At 42.8% G+C, this 17,487-nt stretch overlaps 2 long non-coding RNA genes across 4 annotated transcripts in view; one reads left to right on the plus strand and one right to left on the minus strand.

Annotated features, from left to right (window-relative positions):
- The window catches only part of LOC125429466, a 250,521-nt gene that overhangs the window by 198,734 nt on the left and 34,300 nt on the right, over window positions 1–17,487 (plus strand). The window lies entirely within an intron of this gene.
- Window positions 7,553–14,746, minus strand: LOC125429465. The gene is made up of 3 exons (XR_007243992.1): window positions 14,494–14,746; window positions 11,402–11,539; window positions 7,553–7,829 (listed from the first exon to the last, which is right to left on the minus strand). It is a non-coding gene; the product is annotated as an uncharacterized LOC125429465 (long non-coding RNA).

Genomic DNA, 17,487 nt, shown 5'->3' on the forward strand with positions numbered 1-17,487 from the left:
GGGGATATGAATCCAAACTCCTCCTCCTCCTCCTCCTCTTCTTTTGGGGTGGTCAAATGGAATCCCTCTTTCCCTTTTCAATTCACATTATTATATGGTGCTGTCTTGGTTTTTAGTATAAGGTAACCCTTTCCATTCCACAACGGAACTGTCCAGAGTGCGAATCCCGCTGTCCATGAGGCTGGTTGACAAGCACAGTCCTGGCTTGGGTAAGGCAGAACTGGGGCAAGGAGGCTATCCCAGTCAGGCAGCAGAGGCAGGGTGGTGAGGCGCTCAGATCGAGGCCAGCTCCCTGAGTTTTTAAAGGGCCACGTGCAAAAGAAGCAGAGGCAGTAGTGTTGGTTCGCCCCACCCCGCGGATTTTCTTAGAAGAAAAAGGCAAACTCCAGCTTGCTTTAGTAAAAGAGAGCTGTGGCGAATACGGGTGAGGAAGTGGGTAAGTGGTGGATGGATGTGAGGGAGGGCAGAGTGAGGTGTGTGAGGATGAGCTGGATGTGGATGAGAGTATGTGTGTTGTGTGGTAGTAGTGGGTGAGGCACAGAGAGTGAAAGTTACCTGCGTGTGAGGGGGGGAACCCCACCTGATGTTTCACACGGCAAAGTGTGTATGTGTTTCACTTCCATTCATATTACCTAACAGTATTACCTATTTACTGTTTTCACTGCTCATCTGTGGCCATCTGCATGAACATTCTAAGCCCTCATACCAAGCCCTCAGGCCACAGACAGACAGGCTGCACAAACATTCTAAGGGGGACAGTTAAACACAGCCAGCTTCATGGCCTGGTGCGCCAGGAAAAAATGTTTTACCTGGCTCAGGTATGGACTTTTGGCGATTTGAAGGTCCGATTACCTGCCTGCAACAGGGAGGGACGTCATGCGAAAATTTGGGGGCGATCCGTCCAGCCATTTCGGCATTAGGGCAAGACCACAAACGAATGGTTAGCTTTTTATATATATAGATTATATATATAGATTATTGGGGTGGGGGGAGAAGAAACAAAACACAAAGGCTCTTCGACAAAAACATTATCTAAATATATCATAGTCAACAATTGAACAGAATATGTTTTAAAAAAAACCTTCAACCCAGCAATGCAAAACATTAAAACAGTGCAATCCAATAAGGCACACAAAGCAAAGGACTCTCCCTCTTAGGACAAGTTCCCTTTCAACCAGCAACCTACCTAAGCAGGCTGTTGTTACTGTACCCTTAGGAGGCCTTGCCCGTAAAGGCCAGGTTCCAAGCTGTGCCACCCCTCTATACAAGTTATCATAATGCCAAAGACAAGAAGTCCTTCCCTTCAAGGTGAGTCTCCACTGTTGCCAACCTACCTTTAAAGGCTGTCATTAACTGTGCCCCTGCCGAGCCACAGGGTCAGCCTACTTTGAAACCCCATTATTCCAAATTCAGGTCAATGACATCAGCAGTTCCACAACTATGCCCTCCTGGGAAAGCTCTTTGACAAAAGAAACTGTGTGACAGCAGAAAATGACTATTGCTGCCTGAGGGAAGTAGCTAAGAACCCTCCTAAACTTACAATACATTGAGTACAACATTTTCTTGTGTAGTAAAAAGTTGGCCATAGCCATTTTATTTAACAAAAATTGGTTCAGGGCAAACAAAGAGTACGGCGCAGCATGGGGGTCTGATCTGTGTGCTGGGCAGCCCGAGTGCTGTCCCCCAGACACCTAAATTTTTCTACAGCACGCCTGCTGATGAAAAATTATCGCACGCTGGAGCAGCTGTGAGATTCCAGATGGGCGGTTGCCACTTCCTGAAGACTCTACTGCTGCCATGGGCGCAAGCCATAGAAGCCCACGTCTGGGCAGGTTACCCCTTGGCTTACTCCACCCCAAACCTCATAAGGAGGTTCCAATAAAGCGGGTATTTCACCCGCTGACCCCAAACTAAAGATCAGTCCCCCATGCGCAATCCGCCAACCCTTAACAAAACAAACATGCATTAACAAATACCAAATACAGGGAGGGGAGGGTGGGAGACTCGCGTGCTCCAGCAAATGGGGAGGAGGCTAAGCTGGGCCTAGCCTTAAATAGGTTGCCCGGCCCTCCTCCCAGGTGACGTCAGGGCGCCCAGCTTCACTGCCAGGCGCCCTAGAAAACCAAAAGCCTTGCGAGCAGAGGGAGCTCGCGAGGCAGCTGGGAAGGCAGCAGTCCATGGGAGGCTGTCCCTTTCCCAGCAGCAATGGCGACCGTGGTAAGTCACGGCCGCTTTTTTCTTATAGTCGTTCACAGTTCTGCCAGCATCTCATCTGCTTTGACCCTGAATTCTAACAAAATAAAATAAAGGGTCAGTGCCCAGACTCTTGTGCAGTACTGAGGAGTGGTACCTCCTCTATTTATTCAGCTTTCAAATACTTGCCTTTTCATTGCATTTTGTAGTTCATTTTATAACTTGGATGCACAGTTTGCATGTGTGATTTATCCCTGTCATGTGAAATGATAACAGAATGTTATGTTAATATTGGGTTGCTATTTACTAGTCCCAAGATGTTCAATTATGTTTATGTGCTCAGTGGGGTTACTGTGACTCAAATGTACATCATTTGTTGTATGGGCATGGATAATGTATATTGTCCTGTGGATAAAAAGGAGGTGTGCACTGATGAGATGCTGACCATGCATCCTTGAAAAGTTGAACTGTTTATGAACTATCTGTTTTAGATGTTGAGTGGATAGTTGAGTAAATGCCTCATGACAGGTGACTCAGTTGGGCTCTGCCCCTTCCCAGCATTAGGCTAAATTATCTGCCCCTAAATCCAACCCTGGATTTGTGGGTCATATTACAGCACTGTCTTTGAAAACTTCCTGGCCTTGAAGAATATAGTAACTTCATTCCTTTGTTAGTTCTAAATGATAAAGTATGGCTACTATGTCCTCCCATTCCATCGGAAGATGGATTTTAGAAGTTCTTGGTAAAGTGGAAAATCAGTTTGGAAGAAATGCTAGGTGAAGACATGGTATTATTGGTGATATAACTCTCTTTTTTTGAGAACTATATGTAGGTTGGGAAGTTTTTGGAGCACTTGTTGGTAACTAGTTTCTTTTTGTAAGCAGCTGGAATTTGAATTACTTAAGACCCTGTGTACAATAAAGAACAGAGTCATAGGAGAGGGGATTTGGGGGAAGTCTGGGTGGGTCCAAGATCTGGGAGTATGCATTCAGAAATTAACTAATAAAAATCTGAACAGAGTATTTTCATATATTTAGTGTAACTCATGCACTCACTAAAAATAGCAACAATAATATCCTTACATTTTGTAAAATTATCATTATTCTGGCAATTCACTGCCTGCTCTTCATAGCTGTGCAATGAAAGAGAAGGGAAGGGCTGTGAGGGGAGTGATCTGGTTGGAGCATTTGCCAACCAGAAGAGGAAAACCACCAGCCTCCCCTAGGCTTTCTGGTTCTTTCTAGTCAACCTTGCCTAATAGCCCATTTGTAAACAAGAAAAAAAGTTCCAGGAAGAAAGAAACATGACTAAGGATGACATAAGCTGGCAGTGCTGACTGTCAGAAGTCCTGCAGCAGCTGAAAGCAAGACATCAGCGAATTGAAGAGGGATGGACATGTGGAGATGTTCACCTAAAGGCTTGGGTATATAGTCCTGGAAAGCATCAGGTTGCCTTCTGAGTTTTTCCAATTCACTGAGGCCCCTTCCGCACACGCAAAATAATGCGTTTTCAAACCACTTTCACAACTGTTTGCAAGTGGATTTTGCCATTCCGCACAGCTTCAAAGAGCACTGAAAGCAGTTTGAAAGTGCATTATTCTGCATGTGCGGAATAAGCCTGAGTTTTTTCAAATATGCAAGGGTCAGTTTGCATGAACTGTACTGCAGTCTGGCCTGTTCGCTGGACCCTGTGTGTTTGTCTATGTCGCTTGTTGTTGCCATGACTGTTTCCCAGTACACGCAAGCCAAGAGGTCCATGCTGTGACAATATGAACTACCTGTTTTAATTGGACATTGACTACTGCACCTGACCTAAACCGTGTCATTGGCCTTTGAGACTCAAAATAATCATTTCCTTCACTTTGTCATTCTGCAGGTGAATCTAATCAATACACCGAACATTACCTTACAACGAATTGCAAAACTTTGTAACTCCAAATCCACCTTCTCAGGTAGAACCTCAAAAACCACATTCCATTACAGACACCTCCTAATAGCTGTGTGTGTGCACAAACCAAACACCATTTAAAAACCACCTGAATTAGAAACGCTGGTATGTGAGCTTGTTCAGATCGTCCGATAAAAAAAAAAAAGACTTTCCCAGCCATGCTTGACTTTGAAATTATGATGTGCCCCATTAGTCAAAGGAGAGAAGAGGACAATATTAGACACGTTGGATGAAGGAGAAACAAATAGTAGTAGAAGTTTCATAATTAAATTATTGAAATCTGACATTCTTGAAGCTGGTTCGGGGGAGAAAAGTTAAATGTGTTGTCTGATATTCATTGTAAATTGTACGCCAGTTGTGATACCTTTTGTGCATAGACATATGCTTCCTATGCGGATGCAGTTCAGACTGGGTATGTGCAGAATAATCACACAAGCTGCACCCCACCACTGCCAGGCTTCTTTCGTCTGCTCTGTAATCCATTAGGGTATTTTTCTTTCCCTTTTAGATCTAATCACAGCTAGCAAAGCAGGTTGAAGCATTTCAAGTGATTTCTGTCGTCTTATCCAGCTGCCCTTTTTAAGGTTGTTATTGAACGCAGGGTCTTGTGTTGATTTGCATGCCATTTTGCTTTTGATCTCCATGGCAACCACTACCAAATGGCCTGAGAATAATAGAGGTGTTCTTTTTTTCCCCTCTCCCCACTCCCTCTTTTTTTGGTGCTTTAAGCAGCCTTGGGTGCAAAGAATCAATACTGGATTTTTAAAAAATATATGTATAACCTTAACATTAAAATAAGTATTTGGGCAAGGAATAGGAATTCCAATGCCATGAATCCTTTCCTTCCTCCCTGCAACTTTCCCCCCTCATTTCCCACCCACCCATTGTGTTGTTACATTTGACAGTTGTTTGTGATAGCCACTTACAAGAAATAAATGCACTCAGAAAAGTCTGTAATAAGGCATGGTGGCAGTGAAATGCAGTGCAGAGCATTTGCAAGATTATCTTGTTCTACGCTCTTAGTGTCTAGTCTTAGTGTCTAGTCTAGAAAGTCTAGAAAGAGGATACCAGTTTCTCCTAAGAGTGGCTCATTGAAGGTCCTAGCATCAGATGGTTGAGTATGTTCTATTTCCCAGTATCAATTCCATTTCAACATCTGTAGACATTTCTACATAGTTGTGCTTGTGTACCACGGCAAAAATGCACACATCTATTTCCATACACAAGAGTTTCCAGTCACTGGTGAAGAATTATTACAAAATCTCCTTCTACACAAATGCTTATGTTTCTGCAATAGGTTATAATGATTCAAAGGCTGTGCTGCAGAGCATCTATAGTTGCTAGAATTCCCGGACATGTCTGTCCTGATAAAGTTCTGTTGAGTTTAATAGGCCTGCTTGATGTTAAGCCTATTCTCCAGTATGGTCCCAGTACAGGTCATGACCCAAGTTAAAGAAAGTCCATTCAAGTTCATCCAGTTGTTTCCTGAAAACTTAGACTTTTGTCTCCTTTGCTGTTTTGACAACCCTGAATTGTTCATACAGTCCAGGAAGCTTTTTCCTAATATTCCACCTAAATCTTCTACCGGGCATCAACCGGAATATGCGTTTTTTCCACTGAGATCAAATTCCCAGGCTAATGTGTTACCCCCAGGCCACCCCACCCCCACTCACCCTGGCCATAATGGGTGAGCGTCACCTTGGCTTTGATCTTCAGACTGACAACCACACCAATAATGCCATAATTTCCTTATCTGTAACATGAAATAATGCTACATGATAAATAAATAAAATAAACCACAGCAGCAACTGCCACAGTCCTGTAACAGCCTCCACTGCCGAGTTGAAGGAGGCTTGGACAGATTTATGGAGGAGAAGTCGATCTATGGCTACCAATCTTGATCCACCTTGATCTGAAATTGCAAATGCCTTAACAGACCAGGTGCTCAGGAGCAACAGCCGCAGAAAGCCATTGCTTTCACATCCTGCATGTGAGCTCCCAAAGACACCTGGTGGGCCACTGCGAGTAGCAGAGAGCTGGACTAGATGGACTCTAGTCTGATCCAGCTGGCTTGTTCTTATGTTCTTATGTTCAGCAATTCCATACTGGCAAATGGTTCCTCTAAGGGGCTATTGAAAACAGCTATGCCTGATCAGCTGAGACATCAGGGAAAAGAGGGGCAAGTGTAGGGATGGTTTAGGGGTCATACAGAGGCATACCCATGTCCCCAGGCACATGCTTTTTGGTCAGGTGAGGGGCACCAGATGCCCCTCATGTAACGAAATGGCATCCGCCCCCTCATCGTGGTACCCCACTGCCCTCCTGACCTCCAGGGATGCTGGGGGGTGGTGATCCCCCTCCCCCTGCAGCCAAGTTTCTACCCTCCCCAGACCCTGGGGAGAGCAGGAGCCGAGCCAGCCTCCACGGAGGTGCTTTTAAAAGCATGGAGGCCGAGGGCGGGTCTTGGGGCAGGACTTGGGGCATAGCCCCGCTCCCCAGCCTCTGTGCTTTTAAAAGCACCTCTGTGGAGCCTGGGGAGAGCAGAAGCCGAGCTATAGGGAGCCTGAGGGTGGGGTGAGGCCATGCCCCCCAAGTCCCGCCTCAGGGCAGGAACACAGGGAGGCACCCAGAGAAGGAGTTGTCTCGGGCTCCATTTTCCCTCTGTATGCCTCTGGGGCCATATAATTGTGGGGCCATATGATTGTGGATAGTAAATAGATCTTTAGGCCATTCATATTGTGGGAACTAAGAATGTTCAGGCAGATCAGTTGAACAGAGTGTACACTGGTATACAAAATTTGGAAATCAGAAATAGTTCTTCAGGCTGTTTAATTTTGTAATGCCGAAAATGTTTTGAACTTTTTTTTCAGTAGTTTTACTTTGTCAAATTAAATTAATGATCACTGTTTAAACCAGCAAATCTGTTTAAATTAGCCAAATGGTTCCAACGTTAAACAGTAATTTTATCTTGTCTGTATGTTTGTCTTGTTGGTCGATGACTGTAATAAGGATTGGATTGAATTGATTGAAATGGATTCTTGAAGGGGTTGAACAATATTTATCCTCTGGTGGTTGTGGTGGACCTTCAATGGTCATTAGTTCTGACTAACGGGAAAACCCTTTGAGTCATTGGCAACAACATCTTTAGCACATTTGTTAATGAAAGTTTGCTTTTCAGGCGCAATTACCTCAGTGAGAAGAGTTAGCAAGTTAATAGCACTGAGTATTGAGTTTTCATTTTAAAAACTATTTGATGGGGGGTGTGCTGCAGCCCAGTGTGGATTTTCTTCCAAATGTAGCATCAAAGTTTCATTTATTACAAGAAATTATTTTACCTGTATTTTCCCCCTAATTCTACTTCAGACACAGAAAGGATACACAGTTTGGATGTTAGGAGAGTTTTACTGTTCTATTTACATGGAACAATGGACTTTAGAAAAGATAAAACTTTATTTGTATCATATTTAAAGCCTTCTAAGGGAAGGAGTGCCTCTTCACATTGAGCTGTGTCAGCAATAAAGCTGTGTTTCAAGATAGTGAATGTTTCATGTCCTTCAGTGGTTCATGCCCATTCAACCAGGGCACAGGAATCTTCTGCAGAGTTTATGAGAGGAGTGCTCATTCAGGAAGTTTGCTGGGCAGTAATGTGGTCATCAGCTGATACCTTTGTCTGACACTACGCGCTTGACCTGCAAGCAAGAGGGAAGGCAGCGGTTGGAAAGGCTGTGCTTCAATTGAAGTTCACATGAACTCTTCCCACCGCCAAGCAATTGTGAGTTACATTTACAGTCACCATTAATCAGAGATAACAACTCTCATATTGTTTAAAAGGTCCAAGGATGAAGTGCTACGTTGACTTTTTCAACTATTGCCTGATGGTCCCCATAAACAGGTATGTGGCTATTTAAGTTGTCCTGGCCTAAATGCTCATGTAGGCTAGCCATCAGGCAGACTCTTTAGAATTGTTTCAGGATTATGGGGCTATCTCACGTAACATTTTACACTTACCCAGACTTGGAAGCTGATATTCCAATAATTTTACTTCTCAACACAATTGTTGTGGTTGAACTGCTGTCAAATTGAAAGGGGAAATTTACAGCCTAAATCTGCAATTAAAGTTGAGCAAGATAACTGGCAGTTCTAGTGACATTGGCAGGATGATGGGTATGATTTGTTTGTTTGTTAGTAGATTTCTATCCCACCCTTCAAATACATCTCAGGGCAGGTTACACAATCTAAAAATACATCCAAATAATAAAACAATAAAAACATCCTCAAAGATGCCTTTAAAACTTATTTAAAAGCAATTTAACCAATAACCAAAAACCCACCCACCCCTAATCCCCTCTTCCCAAAAAAGCCAATGGTCTGGGGGTAGATGGCATAAATCCGTCAAATGCCTGGGCAAAAATAGGGGCGTATCTAGAGAAAATGGCAGCTGGGGCAAGTTCTCCAATTGCTCTTGCAAGTAGTCTGGTCCCAGCATTAATCAAAGATGCGTTTCGCTTCCTTTCACCACTGAGCCCTACAGCCCTAGAGAGCTCCCTTATCTTTCAATATGGCTGTACTGCCAGTTTCTGGAGATTGCTAGGGAAGGCTCTTCAAAAGTTACATCTTCCACAGAATGCAGCTTCCAGGCTCCTGGTGGCAGAGGGCTGGGAACACATTATGTCCCTTTATATGCACCTGGAAGTGTCATTGCCCTCAAAGGTGTTTCCATTCCCATTTTATTCGTCATTTACAGTTTGCTTCTGGCCATAATTTGACTTGCTTCCCTATGGAGCCCTATTAATTTTTATGCTATTGCATATGTTTTCAGAAGCAGGCTGGGCAGGGTTGATAACAGTCTGTTAGTGATTTTGATCTTGGACATAAACTAGGAAGTAACCAGCTGACTGAAAAGAAGGCCAAAAGGGGGGAAATGATGGAAAGGCTTGCGTGGGTGAAACAATTTACTTTCAGGCAGAGCATGTTTGTATTTTTAATCCAGCTATACCATGGTGAGGTCTGCACATGATAGTTATATTTGGTGCCCATTGCCAGTTCAGGCAGAATGTAGTTTTGTGACTGGCTTTCCTCTCAGCTTTCTTTTGTCATGAAAAACAACTGTAGGTGGCTTCAAAATGAACTGCAGCAGAGGTCCCTTTATCTTTTATTCCCTGAGGAGAAAAATAGCTGGGGGCAGTTTTGAGCAGACACATGTTGAGAAGTAAATGGTTAAACCATAAGTCCCCCTATCCCCTTCTAAACCTGAAACTATGTCTACATTTTTTTTATGAATAAGAACAGAAAGACTTGTAAAAATTGCAGAGCTGTTTCATTTAATTAGGATATTTCTACGCCACTTCTTCAAGAGTCTTGTTTGAGATGGTTTACAATTAAATTACCACAAGATAAAAACCCAAGCCATTGGACATAAGCAGCATAAAAACCATCAATAAAACAGGAGCAGAACTTTGAAAAGTCGATAAGATGAAGCCCTTAATTAAAACCCTGGACCCACCTGGAATCTAGCCCTTCTGGTTGCAAAATGCATTGGAAAAGTGTCAATAGACAGATCTTCAGCATTTTAGGCAGAAGCTCTGTTTAATGGGATGCATTTTAAAATGAATGTATTGTTTAAAATATTTACTTTTTGTACAAGCAAAATAACTATACATATTGAGCTAGCTAAGCAATTTTTGTCTGGCAGAATCTGTCTCCAATTTGCAGACATCTGACATGCATATATAAAAGGGAAAAGTGAAAATGCTACTTCTTCAGGCTTTACGGGAACCCTTCGCTCAAGAGCCAGCCTCTACTATTACTTGTCACAGTGGCAGTTACGGCCCAATCCAGAAAGAGAGGGCCAATTGCCGCTTGGATGTGGCACAGGGCTGCTCCTTCTGCTGTCATAAAGACACCCCCGCTGGTTAAGACGGCAAGGAGGCTGGCCTCCAGGTGCCCCACAGCTCCACAGTGGCAAAACCTGACACCAGGGCGGGAGGGGGGTGGCATTCCCAGGAATGGAACTGATTGCAGTCGATTTCCACCTGGGCTTTCAATCTGGGGATGCTGCGGCCAAGGCCTTGGACTAAAGCGGGCTTCTGTGTGGCTGGTTTTTTGTTTGTTTGTTTCTGCTGTGTCCCTGTGCCAGCTGAAAGCCCTCTGGAGAGGGCATGGCAGCATCATCCCCAGGTACCAGGGGCTTGTGGATTGGACTGTTAGTGCTAATGGGATGGTTACAGCTCCTTGCACATGGGTATAGTAAAAGAGATATTTTGGCTAGATTTTGATTAGAATATGCATGATATTTGAAAATGGAACAAAATTTGATGTAGTGAAGTTAATGTCAACTTCCACCTGAATGGTAAAATGCATTAAAACTGGGGGGATCTGATGACTTCAGTAGAAATTCCAGTTAGGTGTATTAAGCACTAGCAGGGCACCTGTGCTTCGCTAAGCATACTTCATCACAGGCTCTCTATGAATTTCGCAGGGACATTCAACATACTTCTTTACAGCCTGTTTGTGAACTTTAAGGTGACATGCAGCATATTTCCTCACAGCCTGTCTGTGGACTGATGGGTTTTGCATATTTTGCAGCAGCTTCCTGTAGGTGTCTTTTTATAATGCAATGTGTTATTGTATTGCTCTCTTTTACCTGGTGGGCTCCAAAAGATGTCATGTGGAAGCAGTCATTGTATTTTCGGGATGCAAAAAAGAAGTGTTCTGTCATTGGATGCTGATGAGTGAGAAGGCTGTGAAGAGGTTCAGGGTAGGGTTGAAGGGCAGGGAGCTGGACTGTACCGCCACTGCAGCACATTCCTGGGGACTCATCCCGCCACTTCAGAGCACAACACCAAGCACAGGATGATTGGAGGCTGAGAGCAGTAAACTTGTCTCTACAGTAATACATCTGATGTCCATATGCAAAACCCGACAAATGTTTAGTGGTCCAAGGTGATAGTGTGGTTTGTAAGGTATGTTGTTAGTATTTGGCTGTAGTGGTGTTGTTAACGTGAGGGTGGTTGGAGGAGTACTTTTTCACAGCCTGTCTGTTAACGTTGGGGTGACATGCAGCATATTTCCTCACAGCCTGTCTGTGGACTGATGGGTTTGTTTTTGCATATTTTGCAGCCGCTTCCTGTAGTTGTCTTTTTATAATGCAGCGTGTAAAGCGCTTTCTGCTTTTAATTCCTCTTCTCCCTGTAGCGGTTTCAGCAGAAGGGATAGGTTCACATGCATTGTGGAGGGCAGTGTAAGAGTGCATTTGACGCACCTTGGTGAAAGACATGAAGCTGGTGGTGCTTAACGATGATCACTTGGTGGGTGACAGGAAAGGTGTTGGCAGGCATCATGGCACCCAGACCCCTGGAATTGAAGTAGCCCATGTTCATTCAGATGCATCTTGAATTTTCTGCCAGAAAAGAGATCATACTGAAATACATTTGCACTCTCTTTCTTGGTTAGAAAGAATGGATAATGGCTATGGTGGATTGTAGTAGTGTAGTATAGGGTCAACTCATGCACTTTTCATAGTCGTTACAGAAAGTTCACCCCCTGATCAGGAAAAGTACAGAATTTTCTTTTCTTTTTCTTTTTCTTTTTTGGTCTTTGACAGCCGATTAATTAAGTTGAAGAAAAAATTAAAATTATGGTGTTGTTCAGTGGCGTACCACCCACAGGGAAAGATGGGGTCAAATGACCCCAGATGCAATGGTGGGGGGTGCAAAATCACCCCCACCTCCCTCCTGCCACGGTGCCCATCCAAGCCACCTCCTTCCCTCCCCAGGCCCTTGGGGGAAAGGCTCAGGGGTGCTGCCAGCCTGCTGCCGCTGCAGTGCCCATCCAAGCCACCCTTGCCCTTGCCCCTGCCCCTGAGCGCAGGGGGGCACGTGGGGCACCCAGAACAGGTTTTGTCCCCGGGTGCCATTTCCCCTCAATACGCCTCTGGGTGTTTTAGTTACTAGTAAAGTACTAAATATAATCTTTTAAATCTTGCTTGAACAGTTAACAAGCATTGTCAGACACAATCTTAGCACGTGTGTGTTTGATCTCATAATACCATTGTGAGCACCAATCTCTTACCTACAGAATCGTCATATGCTAAAGATGTGATGATTTCTCTAAGGTAGTGGCTGTCATTTAGTCTATAAAAAGTGTCCCACAGAAGAGTTCCTCAGGTTTTCTGGGAAAGGCTTGTCAAAGAGTGTAGGTAAGACTTCTATTGTGTGTATTGTGTGTATTGTTTCTAAAGCATTCTAAGAGAGTTAATGGAAAACTGATTAGCTTTAAAGCCCATTCATCCAATTAAGTTTGGAAAATGTTGATTTTCCTTACATGCCATCTTTCAGTATTTTTAGTGTTAACTTGTTCTTGATTCATTTTTTAAATTATCTTGTCTAATTAAAAAAATTATTTCTTTCCTCAATAAAAGATCCTTAATTTGATGAAAGTTTCTGTCTGGCACAAGGTTAAACCCAGAACTCATAAATATTGTACTCTTGCAGATAAAGTTGCCCCATTGTTGGAAATAATCTGGGTAGATCCTTCTGAAGTCTATGAAACTGATGAGAACAATTCTCACAAATATGGTTCAGACCTTTAATAGGATACGGGATAATTGTCTCATTTCAACAGTATGAATGTGAATTTGCTTATTTTGATAGGGGAAAAAATAGCCATTAAAACATGGCTTTATTTCCAACATCACTAGTGTAGCTTAATTGCTATGATTTCATGCTCAGGCTGCAATTAAGCAGCAAGGAGAGAGTATGTAGGCTGATAGATATTATATACCAGTCAACTGGAGCTGAGCTTGACAGTGCTGAAGGAGACCCCATCATGGTGTTTGTTTTTCTTTTTGCAAGTGGCCTCTGATTTTTGACTTCCCCAAAACTGAAAATTGGAGCCTCGTATAGCTGAGCTCTTAATTGCTCAGTCAAACAGCAAAAACCCGTGCCTTCCTTGTCCAAGAGTGAGCTTGGAACTGAATCAGAGCAGAGTCTGGTTGTGAAATATTGAGAGAACTGTAAAGCAAATGATTTGGAGCAGCCCTCCCTCCAGGATCGGTATGCCATGCCAGCTGACTTATGGCTGCCAAGTTCCACCCTGCTCCCTCCCCACTTAATTAACACAGCAACCACAACTTCGTTACCCTGAGCATGAAATAAAGCTAATGAATCATGTCGTACTTCCGAGGCTGCATTAGATCTGCAATTGACACACGCTTTTACATCTATGTCAGCAACCACCCTCTTATTTTTCCCCAGCACAAGTCAGAGGCCTCACACTGTTTACCTGTCATTCAACAGAGGAATTTGCATGTTAGTTAAGCTGTTAGACTGAATAATTACTAAGAGGGTCAGCAGCTCCTCCCATCAAGCCAGCATGTGAAGCTTTGCTTTACTGACTGAGCAACTGACGTCTCTATGTGTCACATGAGGTGTTGGGTGGGGGTGGGGATTGCATGCCAGTATGACTCAGGGCTAATTGTGCTCTTTTACTGTTGTTTAGGCTGCTTAATTAGAGAAACAGACTGGCTCTTCAAATGCATGAATGGAAAGCATCAGAATCAGTGGGGAGAGGGCAATCAGGAATCCCAATGCCTGCCAATAATGCAAACTGTCTTTGTCCTCAAATCGGATTTCCCTACAGCAGATTTTTTGGGAAAATGCCCACAATAATCAACAGGATGATTTTACCTCTTCTTCTGCACTTTGGTATAAGGCAGGAGGTTTCAAAACTGTTACATTTTGAAGCCAGTCAGGTCCAGCACAGTGACATATTTTGAGCACAGACGTGAACAATGTGTCACCCACCAAGTCAGACCACCAACCAAATGGGGTTATTTCAATGGTATTTTTTATTGTTGTTTTAATTGTTATATTTTATTTATGATGTTTTATTTGGGGCTTTTTAAAAATGATTTTACGCTGCCTAGAGATGCAGGTATGAGGCAGGTATAATTTTTTATAAATAAATAAATGTTTCTCAGCACTAAGTGATGCTGCAGCTGTCCTGACTCTGATCCCATCCCTTCACCAGCCGTCTCACCCATTGTCTTCCTCTGTCTAATTTTGACCCACAGCCAGCTAGGAAGAGATGGGTTATGAAGCTCACTGACTGCAGTCTCTCTGGGACTCAGAGCAGGTATACGTTTCCTCCAGCATTAGAACTTGTCAATCCTATTTTTCATGCCTCCTGTCCTCTCAGACATCATCAGTGGCCAGCCACCCTGAGGAAGGCTTTCATTAGTTTGTTTTGGAAAATACATCTGCCACTTTCCCATTCAGCAAGCACTCAGAATGACACACAGAAAAAAAAATGTATATTTTGATAGAAGAAATATAATGGCAAAGCTAAATTTACCTGCTGGAAGCCAAATGGACAATATGAGGGTAGCAGATGAGAAAGCTATCCCATGAATCCCACCAGTTGGACCTCTTAGCGTAGCTGCTAGCAGCAGGACCCTCCCCCGGATGATGTCAGGACCTGGATGAGAAGGAGCCACTCAGCAGCGGTCGTGGTAACAGCAGAAGCAGTTGAGGAAAAGAAAACACAGGAACCCAGGCGTTGTTCACTTCAAAGAACAGAAGGGTTTTATTCCTTGTTTCCAAAAGCACAAAACAGTCTGACAGGAGTGCAGCTTGTTAAACTGGATAAATCCAAAGCTCACAGAGAGCAAACTGTTCTGCATATATATAGAGACATTCAACCAATCAGGGAGCAGTGATGCAATCACACTTGATGTGCTTAGTCATGGTTGCATCACCCACCTGAAACTAGGTGAAAGGTGGAGGATTGCATCAGCCAAGCTGTCAAGTAGATTTTGGTGATCTAACTGTCAAGTCCTAACACTGGATCAGTTTATAGAAGTCAGTTTGTGGAAATTAAAATGATCTTTTAAGTTATTTTGGATTCAACCCACTTGAACTGGCCCAGAAGCAAATTAGATGCCAGCCCAAAAGTTCCCAGCCAACAACTTCTGTAAACTACTGTCTAGAAAGGATTACAACCACCACAGTGTATCCTAAACCCATCATGGATAGGTGAGCTAGAAAGATGCTATGGCCAGTGGCATCAGTTAGTTCTGAAAAGTTCAGGAGAACAAATGGGCACACTCCTCATAATTAACAAGTGTAGATCACTGTTCAGAGTAGTCTTTGCCATGGTTTCTGAACCATGTCTTACCCAGAAACCACACAGGAGAAGGAAAACTCGTCTCATATAGAAATACTTGGTTGAGAAACAACCACTTTTTTGGGAATGCTGGTTTTAAAAAGGGAAGCTAGGCATGAGTGTTGTGTAGTGGTCAGAGAGTCAGACTAAAATCTGGGAGAGCCAGGTTCAAGTTTGCAGTCTGTCATGGAAGTTTACTGAATGACTTTGGGTCACTCACATATTTTCAGCCTAACCTACCTCTCTGGGTTGCTATCTGGGTAAAATAGAGGAGAGGAGAATTATGTAAGAAGCTTTTGGTTGCCAATGGACAGAAAGGCAGAGTATAAGTGGAATGAATAATCAAATAGGCCAACATGATCCAAATCTGATATATTTAAGGGTTGTTGTTTTTTTCAAATATCTCAATGGTGCCTCTTTTACAGTCAGAAGCACTGAGTTCCTTGTAATTGAGGCATTAATAATTAGTATAAACCAGTTTTTACAAGACAGAATAGGCACAGGGCCAGTGGAGAAGTGCCAAGTCTCATAACTCCAAGTATTCTGTTCACAGACTGTACCAGCTAAAAAATATCCCTACAAATATAAGTAGTAGAATTAAGAACAGTCACAATTTTCATTCATTCATTCATTTATTTGATTTATACCCCGCCCTCCCCGTCATCAAAACACTAATCAAATATCAAAACAGCAAATATCAAGCCAACAAATATCAATACAGCAAACAGCAGCATCAATGAATATATCCCCAAAATTCAAATTTCAAAAAGCAAGAATATCAGTAAGCATGACACAACAGCATAATAACATGTCATAACACAATAGCAGAATAACATCATAACATAACAGCACAATTACAAATTATCGCAACTTAAACATAATAATATAACATAATAATGTAACATCATAGACAACAAGAAATGGCCCCAACAATGCCATCCCTGCATCCAATCCGCCCCTACCAATCTATCCCCACTAACTCACCTACTAGCTCAAGCAAAAAACAACACTTTGCTGTTTGGGACACACAATAGATCATATAAAGGGCAACTAACTACTAAAGACTACAAAAATCGAACCACCTACTCCAAGGCTACAAAACTAACTACTGCCTAAGCTAGACAAAACTACAAGATTTACAAAAGGGATAAACTAAAGAGTTAAACTACAAGCTACAACTACAAACTACAAAGGAGAATAAACTACAAAAGGGGACTGACTACAGGAACTAGAAAACTACAGACTACCATTACCAAATTTTGAACGCCATAGGATCCTTTCCCTATGGGAATAAGCCATGAATGTTATAGTTAATATGGAGTTCAATTTGCAGTACTCTTGTCAGCAAAGTCCTTAGCGAACTGGTTAGTGTTCTGCCTGTGTTTGCTATTTCATGCTAGGGGTTAAAATCGAAAAGGCTTATTACTCAGAACAGCACCACTGGATTGCATTGGGTCACACAACAGTGGCAGAAAAGTTGCCATCCCCACAACATAGTGGGATCTAAAATAAGATCAGACTTGTGTTTGGCTGAATTTGGTCCAGATCTTTTCCGACTATTATTCTGTTGTCCCAAATTCTTCATTTTCTTAGTTCTGTATACCTTCAGGGGATTGAGTGTAAGCTGGTGTGTGGGATAAGGCATTTGAGACATGTTGTGTATGTTGCATACAAGGTCCCCCAATTCCAGCAAGTCATTGATACAACTGTCTATCATATCAGTAGGGAATCTCTCAAAGCTAGCAAAAAAGGAGAGAAACTGGGTCCCTTCTTAGGACATGCCCTTTGAAAAACGTTGTGTTCAAATCCAGATTTCTACTTTATTGACATTAGCTCCTTTGACCAAAGGTCTTGAACCAAAATAAATGTAATCAGACACAAAACAACAAATAAAAACAATGATTCCAATAATGAAATACCATTAAAAATATGACACCCCAACATGTCAGATTAATGCATAGTGAAAGAGTGACTCAGAGATATCATGGCAGACAGCAGTGGCGGCAGCAGCTCTCCTGGAATCACAACATATATCCCAACTACATCAGTTCCTCTTAGGTTGCCAGCTCCAAACTGGGAAATACCTGGATATTTGAATAAAGTGAGCTTTGGGGAGGGAAGCAACTTCAGAAGGGTGTAATGCTACATCATACGGCAGCCATTTCTCCAGGGGAACCAATCTCT

The sequence above is a fragment of the Sphaerodactylus townsendi genome, linkage group LG03, assembly GCF_021028975.2.
Source record: "Sphaerodactylus townsendi isolate TG3544 linkage group LG03, MPM_Stown_v2.3, whole genome shotgun sequence".
Classification (NCBI taxonomy): Eukaryota; Metazoa; Chordata; class Lepidosauria; order Squamata; family Sphaerodactylidae; genus Sphaerodactylus; species Sphaerodactylus townsendi.